This window comes from Triturus cristatus, chromosome 2_2 (genome assembly GCF_964204655.1).
Source record: "Triturus cristatus chromosome 2_2, aTriCri1.1, whole genome shotgun sequence".
In the NCBI taxonomy this organism is placed as follows: domain Eukaryota; kingdom Metazoa; phylum Chordata; class Amphibia; order Caudata; family Salamandridae; genus Triturus; species Triturus cristatus.
Window position 1 is genome coordinate 732,682,621 of NC_140582.1, and position 22,450 is coordinate 732,705,070.

At 42.6% G+C, this 22,450-nt stretch overlaps 1 pseudogene; it reads right to left on the reverse strand.

The window, feature by feature from the left end:
• Window positions 1-1,266: 1,266 nt before the first annotated feature.
• Window positions 1,267-22,188, reverse strand: LOC146862721 (cell division cycle-associated protein 7-like; annotated as a pseudogene).
• Between the last annotated feature and the right edge of the window lie 262 nt (window positions 22,189-22,450).

Genomic DNA, 22,450 nt, shown 5'->3' on the forward strand with positions numbered 1-22,450 from the left:
TGATTACATTATTGCCCAGTCCCATAGCAGTAATAACCGTGCCATGTTAAACTCCAGGGCAAACCCACGATTCCTTTAATTTATGAATGGCTTTATTAATTGGGGTGCTATATGAAAGTAATAAATCATGTAAAATTCAGTAGGGAGATCATCTTGCCTTGAAGTTTTTGTGGTTTCCATATAATCTATAGCTTTGCTTATCTCTTCATAAGTAATTTCATCCTCTAATTTTTGCAGTAAATTGACAGTCAGTGCCACTCCGCGTACTCCACCCCCACTTACACAAAACCCACGTGCAAAAGGTGTATCGCTTGATTAATGACCACTTTCTCTCCATCGGCTAAGTTTTAGCCAGTGGCTTCATGTCTGTGTCGATTAGCGAGATAGGCTGATAACTAGCACATTTATCTTTCCAAAGTTAAACTTCAGGGCCACCCTACAACCTCTTACGATTCTTTAAACACTTTGCCTAGCAGAAGTGCTAGCATGACTTTATTAAATGCAGGACTAGTATTGCTTTATTATTCTGATAAAATTTAATGGGGAGACCGTCTTCCTCAGAGACTTTTCTTGTTTGCATATCATCTGTGGCTTTGCTGCTCTATTTCACCCCGTAATATTTGCAGTAAATTGACAGATAGTTGCGGTATGGGTAAAGAGTCGAGCAAGGTCTTCTCCTCTCCAGTACAATCTATATAATTTTATAGGTAGAGTGTGTGGTAAGAAGCTGAATATTTGCCTGCTATTTTTAACTAGAGGTATATAAGTTATTTAAGGTCTCGGTTTTTGTCTCCATTGTTGCCATTATATTGTTTACTTGGATATATAATTTCTTTCTTTATGGACTCCTGAGATTTTTTTTTTTTATAGATAAATACCACTTCATTTCCATGCAAACTTTGGCCACTGCCCATAATGTCCATGATGAGTGTACCATACCCTCATTTTCACCTACCTACATAGCGTAATATGTCTACTGGGAATTTTGTAATGGGAGAAGTTAATTATCCATAAATCCTGGGAGTGGGTGCAATCATAACCATGTCTATTCGCAACTGAATCATATCATGTCAGACACACTGTTGGGGATAGTGATCATATTTGTGATTGTTGGACCTGTCAGCCTTGGGGTGGTCTTCTTTCAAACATTTTGATTTCCGCCTCAAGTTCTTTCTGACCTCAGTTTTGCTGGCCTTAGGTCTCTCTTCCCTTTACCACAGCTAATCAGTGCTAAAGCTTTTTTTCTTTAAAGAGATAATTGACAAATCACAACCCCACATGACATAAGGTTAATGTGATGCATATAAAATGGGAGTCTAATTCTTCTTCTGTAATTTTCTCCACTGGATGTACTACATGTGTAAAAGTTAAGGAACTAGGGTGGCTTTGCCTGGGAGCTTCTTCTTCCATATACTCATCCTCAAGCTTCTGCTTCCTCACCAAGTAGAGTTGGTCATTTTCTTCCTCCTGCTAGGCTGGTCAAACTATCAACCAGAGACTGCAATCAAATGTGAGGGTGGAGTATTGCTCTCAGAATTGTTCCTCAACATTATTTCAGAATTTGGGTTTGTTCCAGGGAGAGCTTTGTTTTTGGAGTGCTTGAAGACACCATGTTTCGCTTCATGGCAAACACAGGAATGCGATAAAACTCTGTCACTAGTTTTGTAAGCATGGCTTTATTTTCCTTGATGGTTAAAGCTAGCTTCCCCAAGAAATTGGAACCATGCTGCTCCTCTGAATCAGAATCAGAATGGGAGGGATTGGCTGGTGTCTTGGGAGCTTCTTTCTGAGGCTTATTTGTAGTTCTCTTTCGAGCTGGAAACTTGAGGTCTACTTTGAAAGGGGCACACCTTTTATGGAGCACCCTCTCTGGTTTCTTAAATGCATCTTCTGACGAGTCAGTAACACCCACATTTCTAAGTTTCATTTACACTTTACATCTGGTTGTCCCAAAAGTCACAAAAAGGTTCATTGTCCGAATCCTCATGGGAATTTTTAGCCAGCTCTTTATAAGTGTCTGACCTAACTTGGGTTTTGTGTTTGCAAAATTGTCATAAACACAACTATAACAACTATCGTCAGAGAAAGACGAAGTTTCCATGGGAATCAACTTCAGTGAACAGGGTGTTCCCCTTCATCAGTAGAGTTGATTCTTCAATGGAAATTAGATTCACAAAACATTTTTAAAAGTGGCATGACAGAGGAGAGTTAACATCCTGCGATATCGTGCACTAACACCTATTTATGTTGGATATCATGTACCTAAAGTGTTTATCTAGGGAGGATGTCCTAAGATGGGTGGAGGAGTTAGCCTCTGTGTCCTGTGTGACAAGAGTAGAGTGATACAAATAACGTGTTGAATAGTCGGGATTGTAAGGTCAAAAAAGGTTTGCAGCAGCTGAAAAGCCTTACTCATTTTTACTGGGCTTCATATGTCAAGGCATGTAGGTGACCCATTTCTGTAATGACAATTGTATTGTAACATGGGAAGAGTTAGTACGCCTAGGAATGGCTTACTTAGGGACAATTGTAATATTCCGGTTTGCAACACAGTAATCTTCCTACAAAGTAATTGTGTACCTGTGGTAAGTAGTACCCTAACATAGTATACATTACTAACACATACATTCCGCTATCGGTATTCCCACCAATAATGCAACAAAAAAAAAAATGACACGGAAATCTATCTTAGACACAGAAAGAGCATGGAATTATTTACCTCATCTGCTGATGTTGCCCTTATGAGCTAACCCACATATTTCCCACAGCCTGAAAGACTTTTCTCTTGTTCTAAAGAGACATAGGATTCTCAAAGTATGCAGTATTCAAGGATTCTTCAACTGTGACCAGTAATTTCTTTGAGTTCTTGAGGTCTCACCTTTTTTGTCTCCCTCTTGTTGCCCATAATCTGGTAACCTCATTGAGTCTCTCGCTCACCCTCTCTCTCGCCCAGCATGCCCAGCTTCATAGTTTCACAGTCAGGTTCGTGCACATGGGTTTGGTCTATTGAAAATCACTGATTGGGCTAAAAAGTATCCATGTCATGTGTTTCCAAATAGTTCAGAAGTTGCTCCAGAACATCTAGGTCTTTTTAAAATCCTTTGTATAAATTGTGATGAGTATGTTTGTAGTTTCCAATAGGCCAAAGCGAAGATCTCTCCTTCAAAGTTGTGGTTGTAAGGCTAGATATTTCTTCCTTTTGATGCTTGTTGCCAGGGAGATATTCTGAGAGATATGAATCTTCTAACCCCCGTGTGTAAACTGACTCTGTTTCTTGGTGGTTATTGTTATCTGCTGCACCTCTTCATGCTGCAGAAGTCATGTATTTGTCTCGGACCACTTCTAGGATTGTTCTCTTTCATTTTGACTGTACACTATTCCTTGAGGCTGAAAGATGCTATCTTTCAGTTCAGTTAAGAAATGGTAACAGAATGCCAGAGTGTACATACCTCCTGCTTTTTCGGGCACACAGGATCATGATTTTGTTCCTTCTATTTGTAAGCTTAGGATTCATCATTTTCTGATGTATGTGCCAGTGATCCTGTTCCCAGTCACACAAACATGTTATGTGCAAATAAGCAATGTAAGCCATAGACTATAAGGCATGCTAAATTAAAGTGCTTATTATGCAACCAGGATGCTAGATGCAAAAAACGTTTTACCAGCCTCATCTGTTATAACCACAGAAAACATCAGTTATCCCTAAAATGTTTGTGTCATTTTCCATATCCCAGTAGTCCACGCAAGCCATTTCATTTCTGGTGCTACCTCAAGATTGATAAATGCCCCTCCCCATTTTAAAAAGGATACATAGAAGTAACTTCAAAACCTGTAAACATGTTCTGTGCAACTAAGTAATTTAAACCATTAACTGTAAGGCTCGCAAAATTAAGGTGCTTGAGGCCAGATGTACGACCCTTACATTTTGCAAGTCACAAATGGTGTCACTTTGCGACTCGTAAAATGCAATTTACAACAGTGTCTCAGACACTGTTAGCGATTCCTAATGGGGTCGCAAATTACCTGCCTCATTAACATTTATGAGACAGGTGCTATTTGCGACCACATTAGGAATGGCTAGCACTCCCAGGTATGGTGGCGTGCTGGGGTCAGCAGACCACCATGTCTGTGTCTGCTTTTTTAATAAAGCAGTTATTTTTTTTAATGCAGCCCATTTTCCTCAAAGGAAAATGGGATGCATTTATAAAAGAAAAATGAAACTTTTCAGTTTCATTTTTTAAGGGCAGACGACGATTGACACCAGAACGAATACAGGCGATTGCCCTAATGTCTGTACCATCCACACAAAGGGAAGTACGTGCCTTTCTGGGTATTGCTTCCTATTGTAGACAGTGGATCCCTAACTTCTCTCTAATTGCTAAACCTTTGTTGGCACTCACTTTAAAAGATACGCCTCAGCCCCTTCCATGGACTGATGAGTGCCAAAAGAGTTTCACTGATTTACGTACCGCTCTCTGTTCTGCTCCTGTACTAGGCACCCCAGATTACACTAAGCCTTTTACGCTCTATGTTCATGAGAGAGAAGGTTGTGCATTGTCAGTTTTAGCGCAACAATTTGGAGACAAACAGCGGCCATGTGCCTATTTTTCGGCTACCTTGGATCCTGTAGCTAAAGCATTGCCCAGTTGTCTCAAAGCGACAGCAGCAGCAGCAATTTCTATACGACAGTCTGCTGGAGTGGTGTTGTATAACACTCTCATTGTCATGGTGCCACATGCAGTGGATACCTTGTTAAACAGAACAAAAACACAGCATCTTACGAGTGCACGTTTAACTGGTTACGAGCTGACACTTTTAGCTAGTCATGTACACATCAAACGATGTAATACCCTGAATCCAGCTACTTTATTGCCCCTTCCAAATGAAGAAAATGTTGAGGATCAGCATGATTGTTTCTTCCGTACCGAGGAAGAGACAAAAGGGAGAATTGACCTGAGAGACACACCGCTAGAGAATCCGGATGGGACTTTATGGGTAGATGGTTCTTGTTTTAAGATGCCTAATGGAGATACGGTTTCAGCCTATGCTGTAACTACCTTACATACGATTGTGGAAACTGCACGCATTAGACAAAATTCAGCGCAAGCAGCAGAATTGATAGCATTAACGAGAGCTTGTGTATTATCAAAAGGGAAAAGAGTGAACGTATACACTGACAGCCAATACGCTTTTGGTGTAGCGTTCAATTTTGGGCGTCTCTGGAGGGAGAGGGGTTTCCTCACTTCACATGGCACCAAAATACAGCATGGTCAATTAGTGACTGATCTCCTTGAATCACTTGCCTTACCCACCCAAATAGCGATAGTGAAGTGCAGTGCACACAAGAAGATTACGGATGATGCTGGACGAGGAAATGCATTTGCAGACGAAATAGCAAAGAAAACAGCGAGAGATTTAACGAGTCGAATGTTTGTGGCAGGTCCTGCGAATTGGGTCAGAGAGAGAGGAATGTATGAGAATACAGTGGAAAGTGTAAAAGCAATTCAGAAAGAAGCTTCAGAGAGGGAGATAAGCAAGTGGAATGAAAGTACTGGAATGTTAGATGAGATGGGTTGTTGGGTGGAATTATCTGAACATCAACGCTGGCTGTTACCAGATGCCTATGTTCTCCCAGTGGTTACTATGGCACATGGTCCAGCCCACTTAAGTGCAAAAGGCATTTGTAAACTTCTAGCTCCAGTGTGGCAAAATGAGAATATCCCAAAATGTGCAGACAATGTAGTACAGCACTGTATTGTTTGTTTAATATACAACCCAGGAATGGGAACCCCAACTCCAGCAGGTCACTTTGCTCCTCCGACATATCCATTTGAGGTGTTGCAAATCAATTACATTCATATGGAGCGATGCAACAACCTCAAATACGTTCTGGTGGTAGTATGCGCCTTTTCGAGATGGATATAAGCATACCCTCTAAAGGATAACACAGCCCTATCTACAGCTAAAATCCTTCTAAAATAATTCTTTCCCAGGTTTGGTTTGCCGCGCATTGTCTGGAGTGACAATGGGAGCGAATTTGTTGGCCAAGTCATGCAGAAAGTTTGTGCAGGTGTTGGTATCAAGCAAAAGTTCCACGCGGCAAATCACCTACAATCAGCGGGTTTGGTAGAGTGTTACAATGGAACTTTGAAGTTGAAATTAGCAAAGGTTCAAGCAAGTACAGGACTCAATTGGCCTGATGCTTTGCCGTTAGCTCTGCTATCCACCAGAACTGCAGTACACTCTCGTTTGGGACTTAGCCCTTACGAAGTGGTATTTGGCCGTCCGGCCAACGTATGGGGAATACCTCGCCCTAAGAAATTCTCAGATTTGCCATAGCCAATGTTGATTGATTATCTGCATGACCTTACGAGTAAATTGCGTGTTCTTCATCAACAGGTTCAGAGAGCTCTGCCGGAGGCTTCCACAGACCCAGGTCATTCCATCCGGCCAGGTGACTGGGTGTGTGTGAAGAATTTTCAGAGGTCCAGCAATTTGCAACCCAGGTGGCGGGAGCCTCGAATGGTCTTGTTGACTACAAGGACAGCAGTTAAAGTCGAAGGAAAGAAAAATTGGATTCACGGTGTGCATTGCAAGAAAGTGCCTTTGCCTTTGCCTTTTGATCAGTGGGTTCGCAGAGGTATTGGTGACTGTGAAAGCGAAAAGACTCCGCAATTCGTGCCTTTTAGTGATGCACAGCTGAATGGGACACTGTCTGAGATAGAGGACAACGAAATTTTACAGGAAGCAATTCCATCACATCGTCGCTTGGATACGACTGAACCAAGAACATTGTTCCAAAATCAGAATGTTCCAGGGAAAGAACACTACAACTTGAGACCCAGGCCAAAGAACATTTAAGACTTTTCTTCTCCCTTGTGCAGTATTCTGTCCCGGTTGCAGGGTCACGGTAGGAGTCTAGGTCACGACCTGAGTAGTGACAATAGGTCTGCAGGATCTTCAGTGTAAAAGGATGGTAGAGCATCGTGAATTCAGTGATTGAGGAAGATTGCCGTGAGCATCCATTAGTGAGATGGAAACTACACTAAGTAATAAAGAAAGAAGAGATGAAATGAAGAAAGTATCCTGTAAAATAATGTACAGTCATTTTAGGATAACTTTATGTGTTTTTATATCATTATGTATTGCTTTGGCAACTATTGGTTGGATAATTTATGCTTTGCAGCCAAAAGATACCTCCCCTTCTTCCTCTTTGCCTTCCTCTACTATCTCTCCACACCTCTTTCATACTCTTCCTTCACATGAACTCGTTAGAAGAACTGAGTATTATAACAATTCCTTTATCCAGCTATTACACCAGCATCAATTAGTGGTTAATACAACTGATTGTTGGGTGTGTGGTCTTATGCCACATACCACAGAGAAACGAATGCCCTATCTAGTTCTTCCTTTTTCTTATGAAGGTTCTGCTTGGGCTTACTTCGTCATTTTCTCCAACGCTTATCAAAGCAAATTCAGATGATCTGTTAGTACACAAATTAATTATCCGGATTTTAGTCATAGTTCTTTGATTAAGGGTATGGTAGTTATGGCAAAAATCATGGAAAACAGCAAAATCTCCGTTGACGAAAGAGAAGCATACACTAACTGGAATGTCACCCAATATATGTCTAGTCTCAGTAATAAGGTTGGAAAAGGAAAGTCCTCGCCAATCTGGACTATACCACATCAGGGTAACTTCTGCTTACAGATTAATGATCGCCCTTCTGACACTACACAAATGAATACCTGCTCCTACACGTACGTTTATTCCTCTCAGAACTCGCCTCCTCTAGTGCCTTCTCAAGGCACCTATTTCATCTGCTATGATAGAGCTTATACTTGGTTACCAACAGGTTTCTCTGGTACTTGTTATATAGCTTTTCTTCTTCCCCCTACTTACACTGCTTCCGCAAATCATCACCGAACCCGATACGGCAGAGGGATTATTGATTCAAAGGACACAGCAGGACAAGAGGGAGGAGATTTCCTTAAAGGTATTCTTCCCTTCTGGGGTCCAATGGCTAATAGCAGAAATATAAGGCAATTGGTCCATGTCGTAGAGACTACAATAGACATCACTGTAGGAGCCTTAAGTAACATCACGGCAGAACTACAGGCGGATCGTCTTATGACCTTGCAAAATCGAGTTGCCTTAGACTTTGTTCTTGCCGATCGTGGTGGAGTGTGCAAATTGATCTGGTCAAGTTGCTGTATTTTCATTCCTAATGACGCTCCGACAGTATACCAAGCTATCTCCAAGTTGCACATAATCTCCGAGTCTATTCATCAGGACGAAGGAGATTGGTCTTTAACGGAATGGTTTTGGGGACTACTGTCCAAATGGGGTTGGAAAGCATTGACGTTCCTTGGTATAATCTTGACAATTATATTTTCCTGTTGCCTTTGCATGCACTGTGGTCCCGCTATCTGTGATCTTTGTGCTACCATGTGCATCCCAAAACCCAAGCCACAAGTAACAGAAAACATAAGAAGGATGTTACAGCAACAGCTCGATGACCTCATTGCTATTGACGTGGACTCAGATTAACATGAGTCTATCTTGCCTGAGTTCTGGCAAAAGGAGGGTCTGAGGAACTTCGATTTTCGATCACGATCGAATCGACCCGCCATTTTGTGGCCCGCCCCCATTTTGTGTTGCCATCACTCAGGCAGCACTGCGAACAAAGTCTATTCTGCTTTTTCTGTAGCCTGGTGTCGAAATACGCCGTCGGCCTCTATTTGCAAAGCTGGTGTTAGAACTAGCCGAGTACACTAATCCCTGTCTGGCTTTTCTAATCCCTGTTTCAACTATCTGTTGGCTCACACTATTCTTTCCTGACTTTATCTTATCGACTGGCCTTCACTGTCTCCTGCTAGCATTCTCTTGTTTCACGACTGTCCTCCAACACACACAAACGTATCTCGCCACCTGCAAGTTAGTTATAAATCTGGAATGTATTAGCCTGAGGGTGGGGTGACAAACACAGTTGGAGGAGAGGTCTCTTCGAGTCATCTGATATTTCTGTTTTCAAACTTTTCCTATTGGTTCCGCCTTGTTTACCAACTTTCCTTATTGGCTCTTTCTTATATGCTCTGGGAGTGTATTTCGTTAATAATTGTATTATTGTATAATATTTAACTTGATGCGCCACAGAGTGAAGTGGCAGTCTCCTGAGAACCTACTTTGTGTACTTCTAGGATAACTGTACTAGCTGCAGCTAAATAAATCCAATCTTCTAACGCCGACAGAGTGTCCCGTGTCTCTGTGTAGCGAAGCAGGAGAACTCCGGAGACATTGGGCGTACCCTGCGCCGCCAGGCCCAAAAGGTTCTGATTCTTCAGAACCCTGGGGACACTTTCCTGTTTGTGAGGGCTTACCACCTGCTTGAAGTAGGTGGTAAACTGTGAGTGTTTTGTGACCACAAATGTGGTCGCAAAACAATGGTACATACCATTTGTACTCGCGATTAGGAAGGGACGCCCTTGGCACACCCCTTCCTAATAGCGAGTCGACTTTGGGAGTCGGAAATTGTTTACCGACTCGCAAAATAGGGTTTGTACATGGGCCAGACCAATTTTGCAGTCACAAAAGGGCTAATTTATCATTTGTGACTGCAAAAAAACAGTTGTACATCTGGCTCTTATTGGGCAAACAAGATGCTTGGTGCAATAGAGATGTTTTTCCCATTACTACAGGTTTTGCATTGTTAGTTTTCTTTCTGCTAGTGACTTAAATTTCAAGAATTTCCCAATAAGCACAAGGTTCTCTCCTTGGAGGCAGATTATTACAGCCTTACGGCACAGGCGTATTTTGTTTCTTATAAAATGGTGCTTTAGTAATCCTTTTCTCTCTTCCATCAACGCAGGGCATGTGCAAACTATATGCTTATGTCCTTCTTAATATATTGGCACAGTTGACATGTAGTGACTGAGGTTTGTCTTACCCAGGCAGGGGAGTTGCATAAGGTGTTAAAACTGTGAAGTCGATATTGAGCTTTGCCTTTAGCCCAAGAAGTTCTTCTAGCTACGGTTGTGGCTTCAAGAGGCTGTATGAGCCAATTGTCATCCATGCATGGGATCATTTTTCCAGCAGTGCCTTATCTGTCAGTAAAGAAAGCCTTTGAAATGCTGATGTGGCAACTTTATTAAACACCTCCTGGCTAAGAGTTAGTTCCCAGTGTCTCAATTACAGCACGTTTCATTTATTCATGTGCCAGAGTGTTGCCTGGATCGGATACTGCACTCCATAAAACATTATTTAATGTGCCTCCCTGTGTTGCTTTATGGAGGGAGCAAGTTTGGAGCTAAGCCTTGCACTAGTGGTTAAAGAGACAGTCCTTTCAAGATGTTCCCTTAGAGAGCAAACGGAGGTTGTAAAGGTATTTTGTCATTGAGTAACTGGGCATTGTAAAAGAGCTTCTCGAGTAAAAATTACCCCCAAATACTCATAATCCAGTACCGATTCCAGTGCAGACCTTTCCAGATGGTACGTCAGTGCCGGGCTTCTTCTTTTCCTGACTAGCATTGTTATTTTTTTTTAGATTAACTGCGAGTGCATGCATACTTTGCTGTGGCTGTGGCAAGCCAACCTTTGTGTGGCTTATCAGCTGGCAAAACAACATATATTATTTACAATTTGGCCAGCAGCCATGCCAGGAGCAAATAAACAATCAATTTCCTAGATGATGATTAAAAAGCCATTATTATATATTATTTCACTAGTAGCCCGGCAAGTAGCAAAAAAAACTTGAATAATTACCAGGCTCCTGACTAAATAGCAGAAATGATGAACTGTTTGGCCAGTAGCATTGCAAATAGGAAAGAACCTTAATTATTCAGCTGGTGGTTTGCTATATAACAGACAGCATGCACAACTTGGCCAGTAGCCATGCATATAGCATAAGAACGTCACTATTAACCGTGCTGGTGTCCAAACAGCTTACATATACTTTCAGATTTCAAAAAGTATTAACCACCAGGTAGTACTGCAAACAAGTAGTGAATATAATTGGCACTCATCTCCTTTTAAACGTTGGGGTACTGATGTAATATTATTTTATTCATAAATTATTGTCGCAAATTGCAAACATAATTTTTGCAAGTGTAATATTGTTTTACAAACTGATCTATGAATTATTAGCTAAGTTCACAAAATTATTAATCGCAGGGGGTCCCTGAATGACCAGCCTAATTAATATTCATTAGGCAATAAACAATTAGCAGTCTCGTATGACTAACTGTAATCACATCGATGGTGACCTGCCAGGGACACACCACTATTGTTATGACTGCATTCCAAAAAGGGAAACTCTTTTTTTTAAAGCAGCCTATGTTCCCTACAGGAACCAGTACTGCTTTTCCAACATATGTTTTCCAATTTCGAAAACTTCTTCCCCATGTGGTTGTCAACATGATTTCCAATGAGAACGGGATCCTAAGGAGACGGCTTCGGCCTGCTCAGGGGTCGTTAGTTCACCAATGATTTGTGACAGCAATTCCACTCATAAACTATCAATAAAATATTTTACAAATTGGAAAGGGGAGGGGGAAACCCCTTTCAAGACCCCCTCCGATTCGCGCTTCAGAAACAATCACAGAAGTTATGTTGCGGGTAGAAAAAATATACCAACAGTAAAAGCGGTTTCGTGCACAATGATAAGCACTTTTGTGGTCATAAACTCTGTGATTTTGCAATATAAGGCCTTTTATGCTAAAACTAGGTTTGAGGTAAGCACTAACTTATTGGTAGACCTAGAAAATTATTTAATTACACTGAAGTAATCAGAATAATATAGGTAATTCCTCATTAATCTTGTAATGCTGAATTGATGTAAATTACACAATTCTGCACGCTCATTTTATTAAGAGTAATTTGGGGCAAACATCATATCGCAGGAGAAAAGCACTGTTCTGTTGCATTTAGTGCTATTTTTTTACCATATGATGCATCCTAAGAAAATAGTTCTAAATTCTCAGTTATGCTGCTCGCATAATTCTGCATAATTTTGCTGTAATTCTGTTTAATGACATTGCAGCAAATTATGCATGTTGCACCTACCTCCACTTATCGGTCCAAAAGTCCCAAATGTTTCAATGTTTCTAAGTTATTTTGACAGAAATTGCAACAGAATGCCAATCCATTGCACTATGGGCCAAGACACAGTATCTTGGGAGGCCCTTTATGAAGCTGTCTGATGCTCCTCAAATTCTTCATGCTCTTACTCCATTCAGTTTATCCTGCAGAGGTGGCTAATGATAACGATAATTAGAAACTTTGCAAGACTTGTTAAAGCTGTTTACTCTTCTACACCTATGTACGTACTCTTACTCACTAAGCCATGGGAATGTAGCAGGGCAAGATATAGGATTACCAAAAGGCTCTATGTTATCAGAACATCTATCTTTCTGCAGCAAATCAGTCCATTCTGGAATTATTAACTCTGGCTCAGTTCAACTAAGCAAATCAGACTAAAACACCTGAAAAAAATGATATGTAAAATCAAAGATCAGAGCTGCAACGTTGTATACCAGTAACATAGTGCCATCAGATATTTAGGGTGATCTTATAAAAGTAGAAACAATTTAATGAATTTTTTTAACTTTTTGATTAATTAAAATCATTACAGTAAAAGCAATTACACTGTTAAAAAAAGAATAATAATTGAACTAAGCAGTTCCTCCCTCCTGCCCCAAGCACCCTCCTCTACCCATCCATATCCTGGCTTTGAGTTCAGCCGTTTACACTTAGGCACACTGTGCAGTCCCCAGTGTTACTTAAATTTCATTTTTGATTAAAAACAAATTGACACAAATCTAAACAATGACCAGACATAATAGTTCTGATTAAAAGGGCGGCACTCCTTGGTGCCTGAGGGGACCAGCCGGCTTCCTTCAGTGAGATTTGGCGTGTCAGTTACAGGAGCAGGATTGCATACCTGCGCGTCCCTTAAGGCAATCCTGATCAGGTGCGTGAATTGCCCCAATCTAGCTAAATTCATTGTCTTTGATTTGGAAAAGCAGAAGGCTGAGGCTTCTCTGCAGGTCGCTGCTCCATTAACAGTACAGATCGGGCAAAGGAGGCACCAATGTTCATTATTCAGTTTGGGGCAACAGCACAGGAAGTGCAGCCAAGATTCCTTCAGGAAAGAGCACAGCCTGCATTCTGTATTTTCCACCTTACGTGCCCATGCCGGATTAAAATCAGTGATACTAACATTGTAAGTCTCATAAAAGTATTTTACTTCGGGCTTGCAGTGTCAGGGCCTCGCTAAGGTAGGGTTGGGCTTTTCACTGCATGTATGATTTGTTCAGTGGCTCTAGGTCAGGACTTGAGCGAAGGGCTTAAATGTCTTGAGCAAAAGATATTTCACAGACTTGTTTGTTTACTGCTTTCTTCCAGGGATTAAGCGGAATTCCAAAAGCCATAGGCTTGCTGCCTGTATCTTCAGTGTGTTGATAGCGGGGCCAAGGCTGGCATGCCAGACTAACCCCACCTCCTCGAAGGCGGATCTCAATTGACATCTTAAGGAGTCTACTGAAGCCCTCAAAATCCTTAGGTATAGCTTTATAAGGTCCCCATGACACATCAGATCTGGCCTCCCAAGGCCAAGCTCCAATCTCAGTCTTGATTTTCTGGCTGTCCTCGGAATAAGCAGCACTGATTTGTATGCTTTGACCTGGACTAAATTTAAAAAAGCATCCAATGTCCCAGGAAAGGTCAGGTGACTGTAACCGATAGTTGGAAGCAGTTTTGCTTTTAGAACAGTCAGTATTGATCAAGCCGAAGGACTTAGCAGATGTTGGCTCAGTTTATTTAGCAGGTGTGTGACATTGTTGGCCTTGGAGGTCAGATGTTTCAAATTGATGTTCACATTGGCCCGTTCTGAGAGCCAGACCCCAAGATAGTTGTAGGAAGCCACTGTGCTGATCTGCAGATCACTCAGGAGCCATTGTGCTTGCCTTTTGAGGTGGTATCCCCGAAGACAATTACCTTGGTCTTCCCCTGGTTGACTGTCAGGGAGTTAACCTTATTAAAGTGATCCAACACATGTAGTGCTCTTTGGAGGCCCACTTTGGTGTGATCCATTATTGCTGTATCATCAGAATATTGCAGTACCGGCAGCCCCACACTTCCCAGCCTAGGTGCTACTAAGTTGGCTCTTGCAGAGGAGCCCCCAGGTCTGCTGTGTACAAATTGAAGAAGATGGGCACCAACACAAAGACCTGTTTAAGCCCCTTGTTTGTTGCAAATTTGGGGGTCACTGTGTAGGAGCTTGTTTAGACCCGCACCGAGGTATCTTCATATAGGGAGCATTCAGTAATTTAGATGGAATTCCCCAGTTGTCTAATTTCCACCATAACCTTCTGCGATCCACTTTGTCAAAAGCTGTGCTGTAATCGATGAAACAGCAGAACAATGGAAGACTTTTATTCTTCACTGCCTGGATTGATAAATGAACTAACATCATGATGTTATCCAAAGTCAACGACTGTGACCTAAAGCCTGACTGATAGAAGGGGACAATACCTTTTTCTTGTGCCCAAGACTCCAGATCCTTCAGGAGATGATGAGCGTAAGCCTTTGCTTCAAGGTCGAGAAGGGCAATAAGCCTGCAGTTGGATGGCTTCAAGCAGTCGCCTTTTTAGGTCTTGCCTATGCAGCGTGCATGCACTGCTTAGGAAAAAGACCTTTAGGAATGGATTCGCTTTTTCAGGCAAAAATGTGCACGCGTTGCATTCCCTTGAATGGCAACGCGTGCACGTTTGGCAATTCACTTGCGGGAGCGAGAGGCGCCACGTGTTAGCAATTATCGCGCTCGCTCCCGCAAGGTAAGCGCTGCGTGTCCCTGCTCTCGGCCGCACTCCCCCCACCCCTCCCACTTGTTTCTTTTAGTTTCACAGGGTGTAAAATATGTTAGCTCCTAAATAAAGAAACAAGTGAGAAGTTATCCTGAAAGAAATAAAATGACTGGATGATTTCTGGCATTTTACATCGCGTGCAATTTAATAACCTGAAAACATGTTTGCTGAAATTTGCCCTACAAATCCTTTTTGGATTCATGGGTGTAAGGTGTCTGAAACAGCAACACATAAACTGGTCTCTTCATTCCACCAAATTCCTAGAGGTCCAAGGAGTGAGGAGAGGGCAGCATGGCACGAAGCGTCATGGCTGTAACTGTGGGTGGAGGAATTCAGAGCAAAAGGTTTGCCCAAATAGGGACCCCAAAAATTGCATTGTGATATGAGGAACTTTGCACTAATAGAAACTCTTGCAGTTTATCTGGGCGAAACACCACTATTACAGTGAGAACAAATTATTTGGAAGACTATCTAGAAAGAGCAATCCAGTTTATTAAAAACTTTGCTCTGAATGTATTTTTGTAAGCATGAAACTCGCCTTTAAGCATACTTGGCGTTCGTTTCGCACCTGCAAGAATGACCAATTTTAGTTTATTTGCAACAACTTATACCATTAGTAGTGTAATCGGCAAACTATAAACTGATTTTTGAAATCCGAACTTGTGTTGACATTCTGAAGTTTCATGCTGTGAATGCTTTCAAGGAGGTTTGAGGGGCAAAACATTATTTGCTCATAATACTTTAAAACATACCAAGTGCAAAGCCAGCACCAGGTTTCATTAGTATTCTGTGCTTGAAGAGGGAGGAACAGCATTTATGTAAGCCACGTAAGCCCTTCAATTCAATCAACTTTTAATACAAACACTAACTTCTGTACGGGGGCTTTATAACCACAGGACAAGGCTTACTACTAAATCCAGAACCACAAGTTTCAGTTACTATATCAAAACTTTCCTTTTTTAACCCATGGATAGCAAATTGCCTTTGTCACATTATTTAAATGTATCCGCCCAAACCACCCGATCACAAATAAATTCATACCCAATGTTGTGGAGTCATCAACTAACCCTATGGGTAAGAAATCAAAGAGAAAAAGTTGCGGAACCGGTTTACCAAAGGGACTGAAACCACCATAAAATACGAATACCCCGATTAGATCCCCATTCCTTCAGTAACCTTGGTAGAGCGCCTTAGCCTGTAGCTGGGTGATGTGCTGGGTCTTGCACTTAAGTTTTTTTTATGTGCTTGAAGAGACAGCCGAGTTTGCTACCGAAAGAGATCTCTGAAGTGCACTGCGAAATCATATGCTTAGAAAAAGCAAGGGCGTTTTTAATTATTGTGTTGCATGCGAATATTTTCAATAATGTTGATGTATCTCACATAAAAATCCTTTTTTGGGGTAGTTGTGCTCTGACTTCCTTTGTAAACCTGTTCCACTCAGCTCTCTTCTTTTTTCTTTACATGCATGCTGAATCAGCAGTTTGCGAGCCCAGTTTGGGAGCCTTTAGAGTTGAACGGACGAGAATGCATATAAAAAAGCACCAGTCACAAGTGTTAGCGCAGAGCCACTTCATTAAAAAAGAAGCATTGGCATAGCCAATAGGTCTCACCTTTGGGACCTTATAAGTGCTTAGCCATGCAACAGTTGATGTTGTTGCACCAAGGATATTGTACTGCATAACTAAATACTTATAAGGTCCCAAAAGTGAGACCTACTGGCTATGCCAATGCTTGTTTAAAGATGGGGACAAATATAGAGCCACTCCAAGAATGTGGTGTCCTAGTTGTAAAAAGGATGTTGTTAAAGAGCTGGGTTAGATTTCCTGCCCAGAAGTCCAGCGCTATTTTAAATACAGGTGCAGGTAACCCATTAGGCCCTGTAGCTCCTTCGTTCATTTTGAAGGTCGTGATAACCATGTCGGAACTTATCAAAGCTGGCGACCTGCAATGCTCCTCTTCCCAGGTGCTCTGATCTGTAGGGCCATTGTCAAATGGGAACATTCGAATATTGGAGGTTTATATTATTTAGCCGGCTCTGACCCTCTCCCCATCTCATCGCTTCAGAGCTACCTTTATTGGAAGGAGCATACGCGTATAGTTGTGTTACGTGGTTTAACCAATCATGCTATGCCACTCTGTTTTCTCTTGGAGACCATCGAGTGCTCAACTGATTGATGTGCCTTCACAGCCCAGAGGGGTTCTTTTCCTTTAACAGAGAGAATACTTTGAGCCATTCCCTCCCTGTATGTTCCTTTTTGTGTTCCCACAGTTTCTTTCTTAAGGCTGACCTTAGAACTGTAACAATTACATAGGGTCGCCAAAACAGTAAAATTGAGGGGCTTCATTACAAAAGGAATAAAAATGTATTGCTTAATTTAGAGTTTGGGGTCCAGAGTTAACTTTGTCAGGATGTAGGAGGACAATCCTGAGGGCCTTTGTCCACTGAATAAAGACGTGACCACCAGCCCTGACAGTAACTGCTGTCATGGTGGTTCCTATCTTTGCAGAAAGGTATGACAAACATACGTATTTTTATTTATTTATTTAAGAAGTTTTATATAGCGCTGGCCTGACCCTCGGGTATCGGAGCACTTTACAGCAGGAAACATTGCATAGATTCAACAACACAAAACAGTAGAGTGACACAATAACAGTGCAGGAAAGACTGAGTCTTTGTAGTCCTTCGGAGCCTTGGCGTTGGAGCAGAGCGCGGTGTCAGCTAGCTGCTCCGATTGATCCTATCTACTCCCTAGGGAACGGTTGAGGAACAAGATTTTGAGTTGGCTTTTGAATTTTACAAAGGAGGGAATGGTTCTGATGTGGGAGGGAATAGAGTTCCAGATTTTTGGAGCGCTACCAGCGAAGGACCGCTCTGTAGTTCTTTGTTTTCGAGTTTTTGGTGGGATGAGTAGAAGTGAGTTTGAGCTTCTGAGATTCCTAGCCTGACCGGCTTTTTTGAGTTTTTTTGCCAGATATTCGGGTTTGCCGGTGTGTAGTGCTTTATGAGTGAGGCAGGCTGTTCTGAAGCTAATCCGCATTTTGACCGGAAGCCACTTAAGTTCCCTGAGTGCAGGAGAAATGTGGTCAAATTTCTTGATACCGGTGATCATTCTGGCTGCCACATGCAGCGTAGTTTTGAGGGGAGCCAGGTGCGATTTTGGAATTGCAGATAGGACTGCATTCCCATAGTCCAGTCTTGACAGTAGCAGAGTTTGGGTGGCCTGTTTGAGATCAGTGGGAGGAATGAGGGGTTTTATTTTGTTCAGTAGTCTGAGGTTAAGGAAAGCGCTCTTGGCCGAATTTTTGATATGTCTGGTCATGTTCAGTTTCGGGTCTAGAGTGATGCCTAGTGATTTGACAGAATCTTCCAGAGTTAGATTTCCTTTGAGCGCATCGACAGCCTTAAGCCATTCGGCAATTTGGGGGTTTTCTTCCTTATTCGAGATGAGGAGTGTCTCAGTTTTTTCCGGATGCAGTTTAAGGTGGTTGCATGATAGCCAGTGTTGAACATCTCTCAGTACGTCATTGAGTCTTTGAATGTCTTTGAGGGAGGTAGTTTCCAAATATATCTGAGTATCATACCATCAGACATAATGGCAGGCTAGAAAACTTTCAACAGTTTTTTGTATTTCACAGTCAAACTTCCAAAGCAGGAATTGTTTTTTCTAAAGTATCTGGGTTATTATATTTTTCTTGTCCCTTACAGCCAGTTTTTACCCTATATAGGGTAAAAGGTGTAAAGTATGTCCTCTGACGATCCCTACCAGAGGAAGTATTCCATCCAGGAGCCACTAGCAAAGGAATGGGACTATAATTCATTGAACTTGATGTCATTGGAATATGAATAAGCATTCGCAATAAATCAGAGAAGGACATATAGGTGTCAAAGGTAGAGAAGAAAAGAAACTCACTGGGATATTTTATTGATTTAATTTATTACAAATATTATAAGAAATAATATACTTAATAAATAGAGATATTTTTTACCTCCATTCTGGTGACCTGCAGATCAATCATTTCAATTGCCTCTTTTATATTTATTTTCCAGACAGGAGATGAGGTTCCACTGTTGAGGATCTGGAACTGATTTGGAGTGATTCTCTTTTAAATTGTATTTATTGGCGGTTGCTTTGCCACAGCCTTTGTGCTAGATGATGACTCACAGTAGTAACAATAGTGCTCACTCCAACCAGGAGTATAGAAAGCAAGGGCACAATGAATCGTGATATCTCAGCACCTGGTTGTCTTAAGCCTTCCGGAGTGGTCATCAGTCACAGACAAAACAGCAGCCCAGATTACAAACTTTGTCATCTTTAACAAAAGAAATGTCTGGGCTACCACTCCTAACATCTACCCTGTTTCATCACTATGCTAACAACGGTCTTGCACAATTTCTGTAGGTAGCCTTTTATCCATCTTCGCTTACTTCATTGTCTGGGTCTCCACACTCCAGCCATATTGATGCAGTCAATACACTTCCACTGTCTAGGATACCTACTCTCCATCACATCATGCAAAAAGCATCCCACTGGTTTATGCAGTTAGGCTTTCATCACACATGGAGTCTTACTATACACACATGCTACATATCCACCACATATACATGCTCGTGGAATGCCAACTCAAAAGTCTAGGAGTCACCCAGACTATTCTCCTGGTCTTGACACATATTGCCTCTTGGCCTCCAGGCACTTCTGCCACATATGTATTTCCTCCACACTTCAATAATCATTAGAGTTTAACTGACCACTAGTCTGGCACTGAAGCTATCACTGCTAGCCTTGATTCCCAGTGCTATCACAGCGGTTCAATCAGATCCCCTTGTTACTCAGAATCCCTCTTTAAGCTATCTGGGATGATCTGATCTTAACCCTCCTTCATCCCATCTTCTGCTCATCTGAGACTTCAGATGATCCTGACATCCCCTTAGCTGTTTGCCATGGCCCTTTCACAGCTGTTAACCATTTTTGCTGACTTCAACCATCTGTAGTTTTTCAAGCCCATTCTGCCAATTTTAACAGACCACCTTCCTTTTTATCCATCCACCTTTAGACCCCTTGACCGAGTTTCAGTTCCTCTGTCACCAGATCCACCCTCATGCTACTGTGCGAGCATGAGTCGGTATCTGCTATCACACAGAGGTCAGAGTGTAACAGTTCTGGCTTTTTATTCCCTTTGCATTCTCTGTTTTTTCAGCAAAAGCTTACCAGTTCTATATCTGGGCTTAAAAGGTGAATGTTCTTGGGGGTTAACAGCAGAAGAAACATGATTAAAAATGATATCCTGATAGGTGTGATGTAGAATGATATATGTCTCTTCCTGCTCCTAGTCTTATTCCTTCCCTTTCAGGTCCATCTATGCCTTCTGGTGTTGGTCCTATGTTAGCCCTGTTCCAAGTTCGCCTTGTCTGGGTTGTTTTAGTCTTCCTGATCCTCATACTGTTCCTGGTCCAACCTCTTCTGGTCACCCTAATATTGGTTTCCTGAATCTGAGGCTTCTGGTTCTAGTCTTTTCTCACCCTCATCGTCCTGGCCCTGCTCCTGGATGTTCCTTATAATAGCACTTCCTGAGCTTACTGATCCTGGCACCATTGATCCTCACTTCACCCTGATCCTGTTTGTCTTGATTCTTCTCTACCTAACCCTCTTCTCCTGGTTCTCTTACAGTTGGCACTCCTTATCTTCCTGGTTTGGGTCTTCCTGATTCTCCTTGCCCTAGTCCCTGTCTTTGTGGTTCACCTGGCACTGCACCCATGGTTCCTGGTCTTCCTTGTCGGGTCATCTTGGGCTGGGCCTGTTCATTTTTGTCCTGGTCTAGTACTGTTGGTTCTTGTGGCTCTGGTTGTCCCAGCCCTCCTGATCCTCGCCAGTCTGGGCTTGGTACCATAGTTAATTGTCCTCCTGTTCCACTTTGTACATCAGGTCCACTTGCCTGTGACCACTTAGGGCCTCCTATCCCTCTACCTGTTCCTGCTTGTCCTCATCCTTCTAGTCCACCTAATTATCCCCAATCTGGTCCCTGGTCTTAATGGCCCGATCCACCTGATCCTGCCCTGACTAGTTCTACTGGTCCTCCTCCAACTTTCTGTGATACTCTTTGCCCTGCTCCTTGGCATCCTGATCCTGCACTATGTGTTTCACTTAGTTTCAATCCTCCTGTTTCTAACCACCTGCCTTTGCTATCCTGGACCATGTCAACTTTTCCCTCCTTGTCCTGGTACTCCTTTTCCTCCGTGTCCTGATCCTCCTTGTCCTGAAATGCCAGGTCCTAATACTCCTAGGCCTCGCTGAATTGATATTCTCTTTCCCCTTGGTTGTGGTCCCTCTGGTTCTCTAATCTTTTATCCTGCTGCTGTTTGTGGCCTGGCCATCTCCTTCTTATTCTGCAGGTCCTGTTCTCCTAGTCTTCCTCACTCTCATTCTGGTTTGCCTAGCATTTGTTTTTCTATTCCTGGTCCTAACAGTTTAAGTTCTCTACCTGGTTGTGTGCCTTCTATACTCTATCCATTTATTTCTGGTCCTCCTTTTTTTGGGTCTTTGTAGGCATATTCCTCTAAGTTCTGGGCCACCTGGCCTTTCTGGTCATTCATGGTCTCCTTCTTCTGGCTCTTCCTCTTCCTTCCTGATCCTCTTGGCCCTCCTTCCTGTGACCTGGTCGTTCTGAACCTTGTCACCCTGCTCATCCAATTTTTAGTACATCGGTTCCTGGTCCTTCTGGTCCCCTCAGTATACCTGGATTTTAATGCCCTGGACCTCTTAGGCCTTGCCCTCTTATCCCTTATCCTCCTGGCCCTGTGCCTTGACTTCATGGCCCTCCTGAGACTGTAATCAATGGCCAAGGCCCTTGATCCTGGTTCTCTTTGTCTGGGTCACTCCGAGCCTTCATCATTTGGTCCTAGTCCTCCTGTACATCTATGCTCAGGCCCCTTAGTCTTCCTTGCTCTGGCAGTTCTTGTCCTCCTGATCTTCCTCACCCTGATCCTACTACCCCCAGGTCCTGGTATTTCTGCTCCACTTGGAACTCTGAGCTTCCTCTTGCTCCCCTAAGCACTGCTAATTGCATTCCTTATCATCCTGGCTCTGGCCCATGTCTTCCTGGCTCTGGCCCTACTGATATCCTTAGTACTGGCCTCCTCATCTAACTTGCTTATTTTAGTCCCCTGGTCCTATTGCCCATAATCTTCCTGCTCCTAAACCTCCTAGTCCTTCAGGATGTGGACCTGATCCTCCTGCGCTGTGTCCTCGTGCTTCTATACCAATTGAGCATTGTCCTTCTTCCTCTGGTTTTCCTGAATCTGGTTATTCCGTTCCTCACTTACCTGGCCATCCTATTCCGAGCCTGTGGTCTGGACCACCACTGTGTCATCATCCTGGTACTGATCTTCCTGCTCCTGAACTTCATTTTCCTCCTCACCCTGGTCCTGGTACTCAAGGTCCCGGTCCTCTGGGCCTTGTTATTCCTGCCCCCGAGCCTTTCATTTCCTGGTCCTCATATATATTTTCCCTATGTTCAAGCTGCCTGTGTTCCTGGTCTTACCTCCCTGGCACTCCTTACTGTGGTCATGCTATTCTTGTTTTTAATAGTTTGT